Genomic DNA, 6,382 nt, shown 5'->3' on the forward strand with positions numbered 1-6,382 from the left:
TTCGTCAAATTGTGTGACACGATTCGATCGTCGTACGAAATGGCTATGTGGAAAGGACACGTCGTAATGGCGACTCCGTTGAGTCTGTTCGCTCCTCTGAACACCGTGCAAACGTTGAACGATGTACAGATGCGCAAGGTACTGGCCAATCATCATAGATACGGTCTCGCGTATCAAACAATGATATTTTGAGACTGTCAGCTTGTACTACCAGGTACAAGTAACAATGCCTCTCTCTGTAGTCGCCGTGCGCTCGGGATAGCACTAGAGATGTCGCTTCCGAACGACATCTCTCAACGTTATCTGGGGAGGAGAGAGTGTCGTGAGCGTGGAGCGTCAGATAGCTCAGTGGTCTAGAGCAGTCGCCCAGCAAGCGAAAGACCCGGGTTCGATTCCCGGTCTAGCGACTACCGCGCTCTCGATATTTTTCTCTCCTCGGAACGAAAAATGAGATGCAGGTCCCGAACGCACGGCGTCCCGTCGCCACCTAGTACGCCCTCCTTCTTTCATGGTCGTCACACCACGTCGTTGAACGCTATGCATTACGCGGTGCTCTCGCGCGGACTTCGCTACAAGGACCCGTGGCATTTGTCGAAGACATCGTGGCCGGTGTTCGCGGCGCACCACACGGCGCTGGCGGAGCATCACTTTCACGCTGGTCTGATCGGCGAGAGACTGCACACGCGCAATGTTCGCAACGTGCGCGAGTACTCTCGCGAATACGCTCGTCAATTGAACCTCTTCCGCCCGTCGACCGTGGAGGATGGCTTTGCATCGACCGATCCGGACGACCTGTGTCGGACATCGCGTCGTATCTAGGCCTGACAGCGCAACGACAATCGCCGATACGCGACTGATCCGACAAGAACTTTCTCATGTGTGACATATTCGCGACGAATGGATCGAAACGTCGCCATTTGTTGACTCGCGATTACGAGGAGTCTCATCGCTGCTACGCCTGCGAGGACGATTCGTGCCAGATGTCGCAATTGTCGTCGACTGTTTGTCGTCGCAACAATAATCGTCATTATTTCTTCAACCTGGGAATCGACGAGGTTGACCCCGCGGACTCGGACAATCAACGAATTCCATCGTACGCTCAAGCGATCGTTCTACAGGCTCTTCAGGACAACGCGGTCACCGGCAGTGACGAGTCCGCACGAGGAGCTACATCAGCTCGAGTATCGTGCAGCCTGCGCGATATCGTGCGCGGAAACAGCGGCGCTCTAACGATCGATGAAAAACGCGCTCTCGCCAATACTAATTTTATCAATGTTTTGGCCATTTACCCGACGAACCCAGCGCACGACGAACTACTGTGTTATCAAATGTACGGTATGTCCGCGTTTCCGACGAATCGCCTCGATCGCGATGTGCAACTGAGAGCGCTCAAACATTTGTTCGCAACGCACACGTTGCAACTCATGACACGACAAGCTACTATGTAACAACACGCGAATGAGCGATAATAAAGAAAATCACGGTCCTCATGAAACGTGTCTCCTTCTTTCTCACGAACTCTCGGTCACCGTTCCTCACCGTTCCAGCTCGCTCGAACGAACGCACGTGAAATGAGGTGTGCGGCGACGACGCGATCGGCCGAAACCTCCCTCGAGTCGAGTCGCGGTCTCTTCGTCGTTCCAACTGTCGCGGAAAACGCGTCTCCGTGCACGCTCCGGCGAATATATATATATATATATTCGCCGGAATGTTCGCGACAAATTGCGCTCGAGACCGATCATCGTCGTAGGAGCGATAACGCACGCCATTGAATCAACGCACGGCGCGATCGTCTTGTTCGCGCGATCGCGCCACTCGGTCGGTGTTCGTGGCATTGCGCTCATGAGTCGACCCGATCGCAAAAGGCGTTTCTTTATCGACCGAGCGCGAGTAATGAGCGCGGAGTACAACACAAACACGAAACGGAACCGAATTGGCCGAACGAGCTACACGACGACGATTTATCGATCGCGCGCATTGTCCGTCTCGACGCTGGATATCCACGATCGCGACATGCGTCCAACATTCGGATTGATTCCGAGGACAAATGACAAATGGAAAGGGGACGGCGAATGGCTTAGGCCTGCAAAGCGATCTCGCATCCCTCGACGAAGCAACGCGTTACACAGTCTGTACGCGACGATCGGATCAACCTCGTTCTCAACGCGACCTATCGTAGCGAAGGGTTCGCGCGCCACGAGACGCACGCATTCGCACGCCGGATCGCGTACTCTGCGATCGCGCGTAAACGTCATACAGCAAAAACTACCTGTAGCGATCTTGTTCGAAGCGTCCGTTACGCTCCACAATGAACGATACGGGGCGTTGCGACGTATCGTATCGTTGATCTTAGAGGAGAAACAACGAATCTCTCTCTCTCTCTCTCCCTCTCTCTCTCTCTCTCTCTCTCCCTTCATCGCACCATATACGAACATTGCTTTGATCGGCACACAATCGCGACTCGATGTTCGACAGCATTTTCGAATGTTACTCTGAAAAAAATAATTTCATAACGCGTATTTCGCGATGTGTAACTAAAGTTACACATCGCGACAACAACCGACACCCCTTCCGCGTCGAGGAGCGTCGGTTGACGTACTGAGGCGCGCAGCATTCGGTAATATTATTTATACACGTTTCTCCGTTCACATTGAACATTTGTACGGTAGGGAAAAAGGGAATAACTTCGACCAATGAGCGATTTAACACCACTCCCACTTTTGCGCAAATGGTTGCTTCTACAGTCAATCGTGACATAGGTGTCTTCGAACGGTGGAGGGTGAAATTAACGCCCACTTTGTACCTGTAGCGGGGGAAAATGTACAAATATCGGTGTCCATCGCAGCGCTCCTCAGTGCGCAACCGACGCTCGCCCGACGCCGAAGGGCTGTCGGTTTCGTCGCCGTGTGTAACTTTACGTTACACGCGGCGGCGACATGCGTCGAACGAACGTCCTTGCGCGGATACGAATGCGTTTCAGGGAACGAGAAAGGAATTCAACGATTCGTTTCAGATCATGTTTCTTTATTACGTACGAACGCGTCCATGAGAACTTCAATCGTGTCGTCGTCGATTCGAGCGTTTCAACCAACGCGCTTCGGAACGTCTATTGATCGCATATTCCAATACGCCGTTGCACTCGCGTCCTCCGGTCGGTGTCGAACTCATCACACTGGTCGGCATGTCAGGTGTCGGTACCAATTGTCCAATGACGATCAGATTCTTCTTGTTGTCGTGAAGGTTCGTCACGTCCGAATAGGCTTCGGTGAACACGCGACGTCCGACGGGTCGCGTCGATCGTCCAAAGTTTGAATTCGAAGCCTCGATCTTGCGAACCCGCGTGCGAGAGCGCGCGGGCATGCGAGAACTCCGAACAATCGACTCGAACGAGCTATCGCTCGGATTCTCCGGTCGCGAGTCTACGCCTCGTTTACGTGTGGTCGCTGAACGTTCGGCACGCTCCGAATCGGACGACGGCAACTTCGCGACGCTTCGTCGTCGCGTTCCAGCGGGAACCGATCCGGTCGAATCCGAGTCTGAATCGGACGACGGTAACTTCGCGACTCTTTGTCGTCGCGTTCCAGCGGGAACCGATCCAGTCGAATCCGAGTCTGAATCGGACGACGGTAACTTCGCTACTCTTCGTCGTCGCGTTCCAGCGAGAACCGGTCCGGTCGAATCCGAGTCTGAATCGAACGACGGTAACTTCGCGACTTTTCGTTTTACGAAACGACTGAGCGAATCGCGCGCTCTGTTCATTTTCGCTCTTCGTGTGCTCTCTGTACGTTTCGCCGAAGATGCCGACCGAGCGGTACCGCTTACCTATAATTACGTCGCTGCGATTTTTTCGACACAATAGCGCGTTGCACGACTCGCCGCGTCAGCGCGTCCGCGTTGATATCCAGTTCGGACACTCTGCCGAGGCATCGATTGACCAAGTGTCCGATGGTGGAAAACTTGACAGCGCCGGCGAGTTCGCCTTCGACTCGCATTTGACTCGTTTCACGTGCTGAATACTGTTTTCGGAAAAAATATGCAATCCTACGTCGTCGTACGCTTTGCCGAGACTCTGCATGTTCAACGTCAAATTGGTGTTGCGCCCGTCGCTAATGGCGAACAGTTCCGCGTTTACAAGCGCCAGAATAAACAGCAGAGCCTGCATGTGACGATAGCGCGCACCGAATTGTCTCATGTCGAAGGACTCGTCGCTCTCGTGGTACGCGTGATACAGAACAAAGTTCGCCGTGTACGCGAGTCGTCGTCGAAACAATCGAGCGCCGTTGTGTTCGAGTCGAGACACGTGCGGCAGACCGGTGCCGTTCGCTCCTACGTACACGTAGCTCTTGCCACTGATGAACACAAGTTTCGGCAATAGGGCGAACTCGGACAATATATCACCGGCGAGAAAAGTTCTCCTCTCGATGCTGCCGATCGCTAGAATGCGATTCTCGGTCGAGTCGAGACGCTCGTCATGAGCGCATTCTCGAATACCACCGTCGGCGCTCGGTATAGTCGACCACGAATGAAGCTTCGCGGCACCGGCGAACAATCGTCGAAACGTCGACCAATCGTCCTCGGTGAGCAACACGCAACACACTTGGACCGTTTTGCGCTGATTGCAACTGCGGTTCAACGGCACGTATAACATCGTCGTCGCGCACGAAGATTCCAGTCGGCGCTTCGGTCGTCGATTCCAGGTCGTCGCGCGTTCGCCGTTTGGTCTTTCCGCTGACGTGTTTAGCGTTGAGATTTCGCTGTTGCACGTCTTGCATTATCACGGAGATCAATCGTTGCACGGTCGCCGTGTCGGAATATCGATCGTCTCCGATCCGACGACGATCGGTCGTCGCGGTGTCGAATTCCGAGCTCGTCGGTTCGCCGTCTCGTCGCGCGAAACGATAGAGGTTCATGTTGACGCGCGTGACGGTCCACGACGCGGATGGCCGTGGCTCCGCCGCGCTCGTCGGAACAGTCGTTCGCGTTCGCTCGTGCAGTCGAATCAACGCTTCGCTGATGCAACGATCCATGCAGAGCATTCGACGCGATTGAAACGACGCGTCGCGATCACAGTCCGACGCTGAAGGACAGTTGAACCATCGAGTCGTCGCGCGTTTCGTCGTCATCCTCGCCGTCGCTAACATGGTCGTCGGTCGGCGGATCGACGGTGACCGTCGCGGCCCGAGAATCGCTGTCGATCTCGAGCACGGCCGTCGTCGATTCGTTGTCGTTCGACGCAACGTTCATCGCGACCCGGGGATCCGCGTTGTTCTCGTTAAAGTTCGTAGCCGTTTGACCGGCAGACGACGGCGATGGCGTCACTCTGATCGACAGCCAGGGCATCCGTCGACCGATCACGATTCGCGTTCTGGACGATCTGTAGTAAGTGCACGACAGGCGAGTTTTAATCGGCAGGCAACACTTGAGACATCGAATCGATCCGTCAAACAGCGTGTAACGACGACGTTGTCGTTTTCATACCGCGCCGTCGGTTCTCACGGAGCGACGTTTCGCGCCCTCGCGATCATCCGTTGTTTCCGCATCGATCGCGTTCTTCGTAGTCTCAACCATGGATGTATTGGCGTCTCTGTTCGGCGGCGGAATCAGAACCGATCGCGAGCTCGACGATCGGGACGACGCAGATTCGAGCGGGGATGAGCCTGCGTTACCGTCGTCGATCGGTCGCGCGACGAGATCGTCAGCGGTCGACGCGGTCGCCACTACCGCATCGTCGTCGTCTCCGCGCGACGGTGAACTCATGGCGGAGGTCGTATGGTTGCGCTCTATGGTGGAGTGCGCGCGCGAATTTATGGTAGACATGTGGAACTTGTCGCCGATCATCTTCGACGAGCTGCAGAATACGGTGTCGCAGATCGGGCGCAGTCCCGAGATCACGCAATTGTACGAGCTGATGTTCGACAGAGATCGATGGCGCGAGGCGATCAAACTGTACGAACGACCGATCGTCGTGTCCACGATGTTCGGTATGATACAGTATTCTCAGCGACACGATCTGGACCGACGGGTGTACGATGTGCTGGTCGGACAATCGCTGACCGTGGCGTACAGTACGTATCAATCGATCGCTACGAACGATCGTCTGCGTGTGTGCTCGCATCTGGTCGGAACGTTGCAGCTGACTCGACGCATCACCGGGCTCGACGATCGCAGAATGGCGCGAACCGTCGAGTCGGTGCGACGACTGCTGAAGCGATTTGCGCCAAGAGTCTGCGCGCGTTGACGCTGTCGCTGCTGATGACGATCGATCCCGCGAGCATACGAGAGTTCGGGCGGTCTCACGCCGAAGCGGTACTGCGAGGCGCGGAACACCTGGCCGACGGGGTGGAAAGATCGCAGGACCGCAATTTTCGCGACCGCCGCGACC

General features: G+C 55.3%; 1 non-coding gene across 1 annotated transcript; it reads left to right on the forward strand.

Annotated features, from left to right (window-relative positions):
* Positions 1-334: 334 nt before the first annotated feature.
* On the forward strand, positions 335-407 carry TRNAA-AGC (transfer RNA alanine (anticodon AGC)). The gene has a single exon. It is a non-coding gene; the product is annotated as a tRNA-Ala (tRNA).
* Positions 408-6,382: the final 5,975 nt, after the last annotated feature.

This window comes from Harpegnathos saltator, unplaced genomic scaffold (genome assembly GCF_003227715.2).
Source record: "Harpegnathos saltator strain DR-91 unplaced genomic scaffold, Hsal_v8.6 scaffold336, whole genome shotgun sequence".
NCBI classification, from domain to species: Eukaryota; Metazoa; Arthropoda; class Insecta; order Hymenoptera; family Formicidae; genus Harpegnathos; species Harpegnathos saltator.